Source organism: Neophocaena asiaeorientalis, unplaced genomic scaffold (assembly GCF_003031525.2).
Source record: "Neophocaena asiaeorientalis asiaeorientalis breed wild unplaced genomic scaffold, Neophocaena_asiaeorientalis_V1.1 scaffold198, whole genome shotgun sequence".
In the NCBI taxonomy this organism is placed as follows: Eukaryota; Metazoa; Chordata; class Mammalia; order Artiodactyla; family Phocoenidae; genus Neophocaena; species Neophocaena asiaeorientalis.
In genome coordinates, this window is record NW_020175221.1 from 469741 (window position 1) to 485690 (window position 15950).

The following is a 15950-nucleotide window of genomic DNA, read 5'->3' on the forward strand; positions in this document are numbered from 1 at the left end:
ATCTTAAAGACTTTTCTAGTTGGGGAAAAAGAGACCAAACCTGGAGGAAAATTTCAGGATAGTTACATTAATCAAAAAATTAATGCACCAGCAAATCTTAATTGCAGCATGCTTTGTACAAGGTACTAAACTAGGCACCCTGAAAGGTCCAAAGAAATTAAAGATAAGGCTTAATTCTGACTTAAAATCTGACACATATATTAGTTTCTAATGCTACATAACAAATTATCTCAAAATTAGCCTAAAACAACAGAAATGTATGGTCTTATAGTCTTTACGGGTGAGGTGTTTGAGAACAATGTAGCTGGATTCTCTGCTCAGGGATTCACAACGCTGAAATCAAGGCATTGGATGGGCTGTATCCTCATCTAGAGCTCAGGATCCTCTTTCAAGATCATTCAGGTTGTTGACAGAATACACTTCCTGTGGCTAATAAATACTGAGGTCCCTATTTATTGCTGGATGTGGGCAAGGGAGAGGGTTTACTCTTAGCTCCTAGAAGCTGCCCTTAGGTCTTAGCTACATGGCCCTCTTACAACATGGAAGGTTTTTCTTCAAAGCCAGAAGACTCTCTCCAGTCTGCTAAGAAGAAGTCTTATAGAACTTAATATAATTACTTTAGTGACTATACTATTACCTTTCCTATATAGTGTAACTTATCATATTAATGGTTTCTACCCACATTAAAGGGTAAAAGATGATACAGGGTGGACGTGCCAGGAGGGGGGAATCTTGGGGACCATCTTAGAAAATACTGTCTATCTCACATATACATTTTCAAAAATCTGAAATATATGAAAGTAAAACCTACGAAAACCCCTGGGGGCCAAGGCTGACAAGGAAGAAGAATGGTTTGGGGAAGAATTTCTGAAAGGAGAGAAAAAGAGGGCCAAGGATCTGAGCAAGTCAGATACATGTTGGCAGCAGTTTCACCCAAACCCCCTGCTTCCTTTAGTAGTTCTTCTAGCCTGGGAGTTTTCAAGCTCAGCTTCTACTAAAAAGTCTCTCTTTTTTGATTTCTCAGAAACAGACTAATGGGGATTTGTATGGTATGTTAGTAGCTTCAGAGCATTCTCTCATATACATGTCACTTAACATTTTTTAATCCCACTTCAAGAATCAAGAACTTCCCATGTCTTCATCTCCACATTCCCTCCTCCTTCCATGACCACCACCATTCTTGACCTCTGGTGCTGAGCACAATGCTACTGAGATCACTGTGCCCAGAAGCCACTGCCAGTCTTTGACTGGAACACAGAAACAGGAGGATCCTGGAATGGTCACCGGCTACACAAGAACAACCTAGGGGCATCAGGCTTAGTGACCTTAGTTTCACTTCAAGAGAACAAATCTTCCAATAAGTGTTCTTCATGAAATCTTTCAACACTATTCAGTGAAGAAACCAGAAAGTTGCTAACAAATCCTAAAGAAAACAATTGACATAGGGAATTGTCTATTGTTGGGCAAAGACCATGATGTTATTTTTAGTGCACATAGCCATTACATTATGGATGTCAAGGGGAAAAAAAGGCTTTCTGAGAAAAATTATATCCCCATAATTGTGGAGACAGAGCAAAATGAATGCTTTCAAAAATTGTATTAAGGAGCTTGTCACTTTTTTTGCTAGCCTTATTGTAGTTATGCCCTTTGAAAAGGACCATAGCAGGTTATTCTGTCTAATCTTTGTTTTACTGAATGCAGCGTGCAACTTTTGGGCTGCAAATAATCAAACCAAAGCACAAGGGATGGAAATTTGAATATACAGGTAAATACAGGATTCAAGTGTCAAATCTTATCATGAATTAAAAAAGTATATATATATATTTTCATTTTTGTTAAATGGACATAAAAATATAATCAGTTTTGATGTATTATTTATTTATATGAATGCAAAGCCTTCTGCCAGGTGGTTGAGAGAATAGGATAAAAAATGAAGCAATAAATAATAAAGTCAGAGTTGGAGAAATAATTATTAGTCAAATCTTGAAACTGGTAAACAGGGAAAAAAATAACCAAGAGAATATGGACTTCTTAGTGAAGAGACTTATAAGAGAAAACATAGAATAAATGAGAATTAGAAATTCTGTCTCAGATATTTTATTATTTTATCTATCCATTCATTCTTTCCACAAATAGTTATTATCTACTATAGGACTGTCACTATGCTAGGTGTTTTTCATGTATTTTATGAGTTTATTTAATCCTCCCAATCAACTTAGGAGGTTGACTCAGTTAGTATCCCTAGCTTAGAGATGAGAAAACTGAAGGTTTCAGAGGATAAATTGCCCAAGGTCACCTAGCTAATACATCAGAGAACCTAGCTTTGAACCTAAAACAAACGGGTTTAACTAACAAGTTGACTCTTCCTAGAAAAGACATTGTCTAACAACCATTGAAAATAAATGGCAATGCTAAGAAGAATAGTTCAATTTGAATATAGGAGTACCATGATGAAAATATATTTAAAGACCACTACTCAGAGACAGCAGTGGGCATTCATTAATTTTTTGCCTTCTCAGAAATGTACTTCTGTATTTTGAATAATTCTTTACTATGACTCACCCCCTGACAGGTTCTGATGAAAGTCCAATTCCAGTACTCCATGCCCCTGTCTATAGAATTTTCTCTGCAGATGGTATCTTCATCAAAGGAGTCAGTCACAGCACATAGCCATATTATTTTCTGACTAAAACTGGCAGTCAAGTGTCTCTTTCTTCTTAGATCACTGAACTGGAGGAATGTGAATGTGGAGTAGCCCCAGACCATGCCCCTTACACAGGGAAAGTTTTATGTAAAAGATGAGAATGAAACCAACAGAGAAGAAATTAGAGATGGGAAAGAGATTTGATAGCTTGCAAGTCCTTCAATTCAGTTGGCACTGAGGCAAGTCTTACCCCTCCCTTCTTACCAGGTTAGTTACATGTGCCAATAAACTCTCCTTTTTGACTTAAGCTAACTCACTTAAAGAGTCCTAGAGAATACAAGCTGACTAAACAGGAGGTTTGTATGATCTTGAGAGTTGTAAGGTGCTGAAAAACCATGCTAGTGAAGTAACAGTGTAAATGGAAAAGAAGTTCTCAAAGATATCCTAGAGAAAGTATCCACAGAACTTCAAAACATGATGAACTTGACAGGATGGTGGAGAACAGAGATTCCAAATCTAAGGGAGTAGCAAGATCATCAGTTAGGAGATGGTATCATCATCTAATTGATTATATTGTGGTAGATACAACGATAGCAACTGAATTTTGCTTTGTATGTAGTACACACATCAACCCTCTGAGCAAAAAACATACTAACTCCTTGACTAAGCTGGCCCCAACCATTCTCCAAATCAGCCATATTTGTCTAAATTTTTGCAATTCCTTGCAGATCCCTAGACCACCACCACCTTGTCATGCCATTCTTTATGAACTTGTTCTCTTCTTCCTTCGTGTTCCCTCTTCTAGGGCTTCAAGGCAAAGTTAAATTCTCTAAGTTCTACAAAACCTTCTCTAAATGTTTCCAGGTCAGACAGCAAATCTATTGGGGGCTTAGAAAGTACTACTTTGCTTTGCTATTTTTGTTATATGTAAATCCAGACAGACCTAACAAATTGAAGAGCTATCGACTTTTTAAGCCTTAGGACCCTCATGTATTTATTACTCAATAACATAAATATTATACAGCAAAAATGAGTTCTAGTAATTACAGACAGCAAAGTAAGAATTTTCATTAACTACATATCTGTAACATTAATTTTATGTTTTAATTAATGATAGATTCTTATTTTACTGGTGACTGTAATTACTATGGGTCAATATGTACTTACATACCGTATGTATACTGCGTGTGTGTGTGTGTATTGTGTGTATTTTCAGAAACATTTCAAATAGTATATAAGCTGAAGCATAACCTGGACAAAGACCAAAGCCAGAGTATAAATAACCTGCTAAAATTATTTGTATTTCATTCATTCCTTTTCTTATTTTAAAATTCTAGATGAAAAAAAATCCTTTTTGTATTAAAGGCAGTTCTATAGTTTCATGTATTCAGGCAGGTAGGTCAGGCACCACTGTATTCTTCATTACATGAGATTCAGGTTAAGAATTTAGGCTTGGGCTCTGCCTTTTCCTAGTTATGTGACCTTGGGCAAGTTATTCTCTACATATCTCAGTTTTCTTCTAAGTAAAGCTCAGATATTAACAGCTCTTTCCTCATAAGGACTTTGCAAATATTCAATAAGTTAATGCATGTAAAGCCATTAAAAAAGTATTCAGCATATAGAAGACTTCAATCAGTATTTCATTAATAATATTTCATCATCATCATCATTGTTCTCCATGTCTCTAAGAAATATTGCAGGCAAACCAGAGCATAACAAAAACTCCTGACTCATATAGAGAAAGTTACTGCTTCAGTCGGCACCATATTTAAATTTAAAACAATGGGCAAAAATTGAAGAAACGCTTTCTTATGGAAAATGAGTTCTTACGATGATATGTGACTTTTTTATCACTACAAAGTCAAATGTTCTGAGCTGAGCGATTTATGCAAATGTCCCAGGGTAGTAAAGTACAGCCCTTTCTTGTCGCCTCAAGTGCTGTGGTAAAAATGCTGGTCCTCTGTATTTTCCTCATGTAGAAGCCCCATAGAATTTCTTTCTGTTTCCAAGTTATTTTCATATTATTATTGCTATTTTTGCAAGTAAATAATTAAACTTTCAACAAATCTTTATTTAAATTGGCTTTATATGTCACATTCTTAGTGCTGCAACCAAAAAGTAAATCTGAGTTTCTATGCATCAAGGTGCCATTTCAAAAAATGTCAAAAACTTAATTAATAGAAGATGTGTTACCACACTACAGAACAGAGACCCAAAAGGTTTATCAGTGAAGCAGATCAATGGAGAAAATTCTGGTTTCGGCTTCACCAGGATACCAAAATATCTGTGTCCCTTTTCCAGAACCCATGATATGTGATCTTAAACCCAACAAGGAGAAATCTCCTAGCAAGAAGTTAATTTTGACACAATGCATTTAACACCTTTGGAGAAGAAACTCATGCATACTGCTTTCTTCAGAGAATGGAATCTGAGATATTTCAGACTTCTTTCAAAGTGTAGATATTTGCAAAAGTAGTGGCCCCACAAGGATCTTATTCAAGGTGCTGTTCTTTCACAGACAACAGACTTACTTACAACTTGTTAGTTTCCATCTTGCCTTGGGTCCTATACATTGAGTATTAGCTTTATCTAGTGACATGGCCATCACGCTCTTGAGTAGTTCTATGCTGCAGTGTCTGTTTCCATTGTCTCTTGCTATGGAACTGTTTAGTCCTGACCAACCTACTTTCCAGAAATGTTCTCTCACTCAAATATAATTAGCTAGCTTTGAGCCAGCTTGAGACCACATGTCTCAGGGAGAGGCAGCATCTCTTGTGCATGTAGAGCAAGCTGAATGTATCCCAGGCTAGTGCTTCCACAGTTCATTCCTAGGTCAAGGGCATAACTGAGTTTAGGGTAGCCACCTGGAACTGCCAGTCTAGGGTCAGAAAATTAAAGCATCTAACTCTCTGTGGGACACTTGGAGCTAAGAAAACTTAGCAAATAAAAGCAGCAAATAACTCTCTCCAAAGTGTAAAGGACCTGTAGGCACAAAATAGTTTCTCCATAGTTCAGAGTTTTGCTTCAGCCAAGCCTGCTGGGGAATAGGTCAAACTAGTCTGACCTACTGCTTGTGCTTCTGCTGAGTACCAGGCACCACAGGGTGATACCCGAGGCCCCTTGTGCTCATATCCAACTAAGGCTCCCACACACCTTTGCTTTGGTGAGGATCCAGGGCCCCATGCATTTCCTGAAGCCCAGAAAGACTTTCATCTTTCCTGAGATGTGTGTGGCCAAGAACATTCCCTGAGTCTGTGAGCCTGAGCCACTCATTTATATCTTGTGTTATTGTGACTTTACCTGTTGCCTGCTACTGACGGCAGTTTTTGTATACAGACAAGTTGCTGTTTTTCCATCATGAAGAAGTAGAGTCTATTTCCCTCTTCTTGAATCTTGGCTGGCCTCTGACTGTTTCTTTAAAGTCCACAGACCTCAGTGAAGAGATCTACCTTTCTATACTTGTATGTACGTGTGTGTGTGTGTATATGTGTGTGTGTGTGTGCGCATGTGTGTGTGTGTGTATATATATATGTTTTCTTACATGGTAAAATCATAGATCAGAGAACTGCTTGGCCAGGACCATCTGCAAAGTACTTCATGTGAGCAAAAATTTTATTTTACTGTGGGTTTACTGATATTTATGATAACAATTAGCCTATCTGGTCTAATATACTGATCAATCTAGGCTGTCATTTTTAAAGCAAGAAAAAATAGAAAATAACTCCACAATAAAGAATAATCATCAGCCTGAATAAAAATACCATACTGGGTATTCAGAAGGTGTTGATGGAAACCAAGGGATAAATTTTTTAAACTCCAAATTTGTAATTTCAGTGAAAATTAAAAGGATAACTTATAAGTAATAAGAATAGCTATAGAAAAAGAAAAATTTCTTAGGATGTTAAACAAAAGAACTACTCCCCAAATAATTAAAGCTTTAAAATATTAAAATATTTTAATAGCTCACTAGGGCATTTAGGCAGAAGCATTACTACGTAATAATAAAATACTCAGTTTACCAAGAATATATGATAGTTCTAAACTGGTATGCACAAGAGAACTTCAGTAGACATCTGTGCAATATATACAGCCAACTAACAGTAATAATCCATATCATATAAAAATAATTCCTATGAATAAGACAATCTGATAGAGAACAGAGCAAAAACATGGATGGATTTTCATTGAAGAGGAAATACAAATGGCGAATAAACATGTGAAAACATGCTCCATCTTCTTAATGATCAGGAAAGTAAAAATTAAAGGCAATTCATTATACCCACATTTATGGCAAAAATAAAGTTTGAAAATATAAAAATCAAGTATGAGCAAACATGTAGAACAATGAGAATACTCTAAACTACTAGCAGAATTGTATATTACTTTAACTATTTTTGAAAATATGGCATTACTTTCTAAAAATGGATATACATACCTTACACTCTGACAATTATTCTCTTAGGTATATTTTATATATATGCATTAGTAGACATAAAAATAGAATCATTGTAATTACAAAAAAAAAACCCTGGAAACAACACAACTGTTCATCAATAGTGAAGAGATAAGTGAGTTGTGGAATTATTTATATATTTGAATATACCCAACAGTGAAGTGAACCACAGCAACTGTCAAAAATATAATGTGGAAAAGAAAAGTGATATTGGTAAAGAATAGATAAGGGATGTCTCTGTTTATATAAATATACAACAAACAGGCAAAATTAAACCACTACATGCAAATACACACTCACGCACGTGGGCACACACACATGTGTATGTGCATTTGTGTGCCAAAGGCAAGCACTGTACTTAATACAAAATTCAGAGTACTGGTTTTCTCTAGGGATGAAGGATATAGAGTGTGACTGGGAAAGGGCACATAGGATACGTCAAAGTTACTGGTAATGTTTGATTATTTAAGCTTAAGAGGGATACATGGGTGGTTGTTGGTAAAAATTAATTATATATTAACATATATTATACATATAAGTTATATACATAAATATATATTTTTTTACACAGGCCACTTTGTGTGTAAAATATCCTCCTCCTCAAAACAAACAAACAAACAAAACCTAGAAAAAAATACCTCATAATGCCTAAATACAAAGACCCACTGCTGAATGTTACTAGTATTGATATGTACCAACAAAGGTCATAACTGTGACTGAAGAGGGAATGCAGGTCCCTAAACATCTGTGAGAGCCCCAGGAAGACAAGAAGCCTCTGCAATCAGAAGACAACCTACTAGTAATCTCATCCTTTTAGCACACATACTTCCTTCCTTGAAATCGCTATGTATAGTCCATGATAATTACCACTTCATGTCAGCCAAGAAAAACCCAAATGCAAAGAAAAATTCAAAAGCAAAAAATATTTAGATAACCAAGAGTCACCAAACATTTAAGGAAAAGCAGCACTTCAAAAGTTAAGAACTAAATTATGCATCAGAAAGATACTTGACAAAGCAGAAGTAAAAGAAGGTTTAGAAATAATTAATATCCTCTGTGAAAATATTCATAACAAGCTGTAATAAGAAACATCTTAGACATGTTAATATTATTTCTATATAAAATGTAATAGTTGGCTTGAATATAAGAATGATAAAAATGGAAGACAAATTTGTTAGCTAGAAGTTCAAGCCAATGGTTTCTCCTAAAATGAAAAGACAGATGAAAATATATGTGATAACAGTTAAAGGAATAAACAAAAAAAGATACAGTCTATTTCTGAGATTTGTAAGAGAAAAGACAGAATATATTAAAGTAAATGAATAAATATTACAATATTTTAGAGATAATTAAAAACTCTGGTATTCAGATTGAAAAGGTTTATCTCATACAAAGCAGGATGAAGGAGAAAGAATACTTGCCCTACACACACTGATGTGAGCTTTAAGATACTGGGTACATAAAAAAAAAGTTAATCTTTTCCAGAGGGGAAAATAGGTTACAAAGAGTTACAAGAATTCCACTGACATCACACTTTCCATTGCCAACTCTAGATCATGGAAAATAGGTAAATTAAGTTCAAAGTATTGTAGTAAAATTATTTTGTACTTAGAATTTTATACCCACATATTCAAGAACGTTGCTGATTACATGAGAGCAAAATGTTACCAGCTATAAATCTTTCATTTAAAAAAATGAGGGCTTCCCTGGTGGCACAGTGGTTAAGAATCCGCCTGCCAATGCAGGGAACACGGGTTCAATTCCCAGTCCGGGAAGATCCCACATGCCATGGGGCAACTAAGTCCGTGTGCCACAACTACTGAGCCTGCTCTCTAGAGCCTGTGGGCCACAACTACTGAGCCCACATGCCACAACTACTGAAGCCCATGCTCCACAACAAGAGAAGCCACCTCAATGAGAAGCCTGTGCGCCACAACAAAGAGCAGCCCCCACTTGCCGCAACTAGAGAAAGCCCACATGCAGCAATGAAGACCCAACACAACCAAAAATAAATAAAATTGATTCTTTAAAAAAAAATTATACCAAGTATTAAGGGTCCACCCCATACTTTTAACCCACAGTGATGTAGCCCAAGAGTCATTGGGTAAGCTGAGCATCATTGCAACAGCAAGCTTCTTAGAGGATAAGAAAGTGAAACACAGCACTTGAAATCAACATTTGGGAATCTGCATTTTTCAAACCAATCACTAAAAATAGAATATTTCCATACGTCCGTTCTATCTCACAATAGCCTTGGAGCCAATTACCTTCAGCTTCCATTTGAAATATTTAAGTTGTTATAAAATAATGAGAGTCAGAGGTGCACAGCAATAGATGAGCCAGTCAACTAACCATTTAGGAGTTGCAGGGAGGGGGACAATGTGGACTTCATTTGTTAGCAAGAATAAAATCTCACCAAGATAATTTTAATTAAAACATCTTTTTTTATACTTTACAGAAAATTAACTTTTCTAGTCCAAATTATGTTTTATTTATATATTCTCAAATTGCTTAACAACATGTTTAAAAACATGCACTTTAAAAATATTTCAAAGTGTATATTTTTACATAGAAAATGTCTTATCATTTCAATATGAAAAGGTACAGTTAAGTAGGTTCCTGAAAGGTGTTGGATCCAGAAAACAAAAAGTGCTAAGAAGTCAAATAATGATAAGTAAAAATCACAATCATAAAGCAATGTCAATTAATATCAACACAAACACACACACAGACCCACACACACCCTGATGATAATAATTTGGCAAATGCTATTACCTGACATTCTACAAAATATTTCCAAAGCTTTACCAGCTAACTTATATTCATGGATTAATTATAGTCACATATAAAACAGTTTCTAAAAGGGTTGAGTTTTACTCAAAGTCATGAGATATGACCTAAAACACTAAAAAACTACACTTAAAAAAAAAAAAAGATTTGCCATTACCTCCTCTTTCTACAAGAGTATATGACTTTCTTGAAAGGAATGATTACCTGTTTCTCTGTAAGTGACTTAGAAGAAAGTGGAGGCCATTTGGAATTACCCAATATATGACCTTATTTAAACTTCCCACAGCACCTGCTCCCCACGTTTATAACTTGATGGAAATAAGTATATTGTGAAGATCTGAAGTGAAAGCTTATTCAAGGTTATGAGAAAGCTAAAGAGATCTGGACTCTATAAAAAGATTGCTTTTTATTCTCCAATGTCTTTTGCAGAAATCACAAGAAGTTTTCAAAAGTTTCAATTGAAAACAAAGAAAATGACTGTAAAATCAACTCTTTAAGACATAAATATTGCTGCTTTTTCAGATGGAAAAAGGAAACCAAAAAAAAGAATTATCATGGAAAAGCTATGTGTCATGGTGAATCAAATTTACCTATCGACAGTCTGAATAATATGTCATTTTTTTGTGCACAATGCATGGTTTTGTATGAAATAACTTGGAAGTATATGTCAATTTTTAGGGATTAGACATAGAAGAAAAAATACTGTAACCAACAAAGTTTAGAGTTTTACAATTTTATTCTGTGTGATTAATAAAGAGTTGTTATAAGGAAATTTTTTTTCTAAATACAGTAAGAATGAAATGAATTTAATTTCTTTGGCTTTTTTGCCCCCTAAGCTAGGACCTAATGATCTGTGAATATTTAATAAGTAATGAAATACCATGGTTCACGTGATAGTAATATAGAGAAAGAGCATGGACAAACTTGAAGATTTTGCTTAGAACCTAGTATTATGGAATATGTAAAGGGAGTGTTTGTCATTAGCATTTGCAGAATGGCTCAAATATCAAGTAATGCCAAGGGTAAAATATTCCTCAAACAGGGTTAGTCCTCACTGTGTCCTTACAATGCAAACATACTTGAATTAACAACATAGATTCTTGTCAACATTCTGAATACTCATTGCCAGACAAAACAAAACAAGCACATATTTCCAAGACTGCATGTGAAAACGCTCTTCTCATTTTCAAGTGCATCTAAATATTCAGACAAAAATCTTACTTTGTATTTGAATGTTTTGATGTCATACAGACATGCTTCTTTCCTTTTATCATTTCTTTTTTAGTTTAGGAAAAACCCACGGTTGAAAGCCTTTGATTTGGAGAAGAGAAAGACAAAGGAAAACTAGAGTAAATGGAAAAGACAATTTAAATATTTGGTGTGGAAGAAAGACAGGTAGAGGAAGTAGGCATGAGAAGGGCAACTGGAACCCTCCTACACTGTTGGTGGGAATATAAACTGATACAACCACTATGGAGAACAGTATGGAGCTTCCCTAACAAACTAAAAATACAGCTACCATATGATCCAGCAATCCCACTCCTGGGCATATATCCACAGAAAACTGTAATTCGAAAAGATACGTGCACCCCAATGTTCATTGCAGCACTATTTACAATAGCCAGGACATGGAAGCCACCTAAATGTCCATCGACAGATGAATGAATAAAGAATATGTGGTACATATATACAATGGAGTATTACTCAACCATAAAAAAGAATGAAATAATGCCATTTGCAGCAACATGGATGGACCTAGAGATTGTCATACTGAGTGAAGTAAGACAACAGAGAAAGACAAATATCATATGATACTGTTTATATGTGGAATCTAAAAAAAGGCTACAAAAGGACTTAGCTACAGAACAGAAGTAGAGTTACAAATGTAGAAAATAAACTTATGGTTACTAGGGGGTAAGGGGGTGGGAGGGATAAATTGGAAGATTGGGATTGACATATACACACTACTATATATAAAATAGATAACTAATAAGGACCTACTGTATAGCACAGGGAATTCTACTCAATACTCTGTAATGGCCTATATGAGAAAAGAATCTGAAAAAGAATGGATATTTTTATATGTATAACATTCACTTTGCAGTACACCTGAAACTAACACAGCATTGTAAATCAGCTATACCCCCCCCAAAAAAAGGGCAATTGGAAATGGAAAAAGGTAATTAAGAGATTCAAAAGCCCATGCTTATTCACATAGCTGTCACAGATGTCCCAAGAAAGAGAGTGAAGTAGGCAAGCCCTCTTGTAGTTCAGAACTGATGCTGTTGCTTCCACTAGTATGCTTTTGGCCAGAGCAAGGCATAAGGCCAGCCAGTTCAAAGTGGGGAAGTAGACTCTACATTTTACTAGGAAGAATTGCAAGAAATATTGTAATGGGCATGTTTACAGGAAGGAGAGGAGAATTGGGGCCATTTGGGGGGCCATTAATGTAATTAATTAGTGTAATTAATTAGTGTAATTAATCTACCACACTGACTAACCAAAGAAATGAGATGTCAAATTGTATCAAAAATTAAGTAAAGCTTAATTTCCTTATTTGTAGATTTTTTAAAAATACAAATAAAATTTCTAATCTTTTCTTTCTGGACCACTTGAATCCCCTCATATCTTCTATCTTTAATAACAAATATACCATTTAGTTTATTCCAATTTAACAGAAAAAGAAACTGAAAACTTCTTTCAACAAAAAGGTATTTCCCCCAAATCTCTAAGATTAAGAAAATAATCTTACTAAAGTGCTTTTTAAAGCATGTTTCTATTTAAAACAGTAGATTGATTTCCTACATTGACAAATGAAGGCAATATTCTCACAATTTTTCCCCTTCCCACCTGCAGCCTCCTGTATTGGTGAGTTATCTTAGCTTATATGTTTTATACAATATTCTTGTTTATAACTTTCACATTCTATTCTGTAACCATAATATGCATAGTTTTTTGATATTTTCCAAATTTCAATGAATTCTGTACTTACAACTAAGATTTTAATCCTGATGCCTCAATTCCTGAACTCTATTTAGATTCGTTTCTTAATTTGGCTGAATTTTATCAGCAAATATTTTTTTGTTTTATCCCCAAGAAGTATATATGTATGTTTTATTCCTTGAGTTCTTTCCTGGTTAGAAATATGTATCTGTTGTCCTAGTAAAAAAAATTGAATCTAGAGTGGGCATAATAATCCTGAGTCACAATTTCTCTCAAAATTTTATTGGTATTGATTTATTATTATCTGGCTTTGAATATAGTTTGGAGAAAGCTGAGGACGGCCTGATTTAGTTGCTGTACACTTGTTCTTTTTTGTTTCTTTTGGCTAGATATTATCTTTATCATTTTGTATAGGGGAAGATAATTACTGTGATGAAATGTCAAACATTTTTCATTATAAAAAGCTGTTTGCCCCACTTTGTATTCTACACAACTTATTGGCTATGCACTCACACTCCATTCTAAGAACTGATACAGCCACAAAGCAACTAGATCACAAGTAGGATGAGGATTTGATCTGATGTCTTCACATAAAATTCAAAAGCAGGATGTAGTATTTATCACCAATATTTATTTATAGAATTTGGCATAATTTGCTCTCTTCCTATATTACAAATACATACTTGTCTTCTGCTACATAGATAACTGAGTATATTTTGGGTTATTTTTCATCAAGGTCTATGTCATTAATCTAAATAAGCATTTTGAATCTGGATTACTTTCATCAACCCCTCAGATTTATTGATGATATGCTATACTTCAATACCTATTGCTTGTATTTTCTTTGACATGCTCAATTTGCTTGCCAATACTGATGAAAAGACTTATTTTTAAATACCTTTCCATGAGAGCACACATTATATGACATTGCTCAGGAATATGCTTCATTTGCATTTGAAATTTGATTTATATTTGAAATTTGTAAGAATCAATTTGAGAGCATTAAAATGCCTTTTTTGGTAATATGTTAGACTTAATGTAGAAAGAAGCCTATCATAATGCATAGAAAAGATATATAAAACATAAAAACTAGCTTTAACTAAAGTAAGAAAAGTAAAGGGTATAAATGACCCAAATCAATAATTTGATAAGAGTGATGGAAGATCCAAACCTGCAATTTCCCTGAGGCCATCTCTGGATATGCAGATGCCTGGGTTTTAAAGTATTCACCAGGTGGATGAACAGGCAACAAATCCTGCAGTCTGAAAATAATGAGATGCTAGATTAGAGATTACTACATAAAGTTAGGGTGGCAAAAGGTTGTCATACTAGAAAAAAAAAGTGCTAAAGAAGGATACTTTCCTTATCTTAGCTTCCTCTATACCTGGAGAGAATGTAAAAAATTAAGATCTCAGCTAAGAATTACTCACCTTGAACACATACTCATAATGAGTTTGGAGTTATAATTCAAACCTAAGTTAAAAATTATAAATATCCTGGGTTGTCAGTGCCCCTGGGAGTAGGGCAGAAATATATTTAAATAATTTCAGAACCAACTATTTTAAACATAAAACTCAAAGTATTGTCATGGGCAGCATTGCTAAAATCATGAGATCACAATAAAAAATACACAAAAAGAATTGAGAAAACAAGCCATTATGAGCAAGAACATAGAGACACAACAAACAATAGCCTCAGATATGCAAAGACTACAGAAGTTGAAATGATTACATATATAACATTAAAAAATGAGAAAGAGACCCAACTAAAGGTGGAAATCTGATAAATGGTCTAGCTGACATTGCAGAATACTAAGTAAAGAATTGGCTATTCAAAAAATGGTGCTAGGATAGCTGTTAACACATAAGGGAAAAAATAAAAGATTGACACATCACACAGAAATCAAAGTAATAAGTACTTAAATGTGAAAGACAAAACTTTAAAACTTTTAGAAGAAAACATAGAAACATGTATAATGAAATAAGAAGTACAGACCATTTTAAAAAATAAGAACTTACATTAAAAATAATTCATTTTTCAAAAGACATCATAAAGGACTTCTGTTTTAGGGCATGAGGAATGTCTCCCACTATAAACAATTACAAAACTGAAGAAATACATATTAATTATTTTCAGACATTGGACAATGGGTAGTGCATGACTGAAATCCCTGAGAGAAGGGGAAAAAAATGAAGTCAGCCCTACGATCACCCCAGATTTCTGTCTCTAAGCAATTTCTAGACCGTGGCTCATGGAGCGGGATATAAGCAGAGCCTGGTGGTCTCTCAATTAGAAGATGAGACAGATACACCAAGGTGGTGAGAACTTAAGGAGGAGAGTATCAAGGGGTAGGAGCTACATAGGGTAAAGTGTCCATAAATTGTTGACTCTTGAGTCTTTGGCCATATACTAAGCTATGTATTTATATATTAAAATAGGCCAAGTGAAGAATAACTTCCAGGGAAAGAAAGTTTTCTTGGGAACTTTAAGCCAAACAATTTCAAGACCTAAAAAAAGGCTGAGAATCATCCAAGATTATACAGACCATAATGAAGGGGACTTGTTGAATCCATGGAGCTTTAAGTAAGTATCCCAAATATCAATACCTTAATTTCAGGACTAAGTTAGCCTTAGTATAGGGGCTACAATATACATGACCTTAAAAACCTTCAAAATAGGCTTTGAAAGAATGAAGTCGCTATGCCAGAATTGTAATTTCCTTCCGGGAAAAAGGCCAACAGTCTCTGAGTACAACACACTCAAGCAATCAATCACATAAACTTCATAACGTCTGGGATCTAGTGAAAAGTTGTAAGACATGCAAAAAAAGAAGAAATATGTGATTCATTTCCCAGAAGGAAAAAAGACCTAGTAGTCACAGAAATGTTGAAATTAGCAGACAAGGACATTAAATGGTTTTATAAGAAATGAACCACTAATACATGTACTAATATTAATAAAACTATGGCATCACTGTAAGTGAAAGAAGCCAGACATGTAAGACTATACCCTGAATTATACCCTATATATAAGATGCCAGAAAATGTAAAACTATAATAATAGAAAACAGATCAGAGGTTGCAAAGAGCTTGGGATGGAAATAGGGGATTTGCTGCGAAG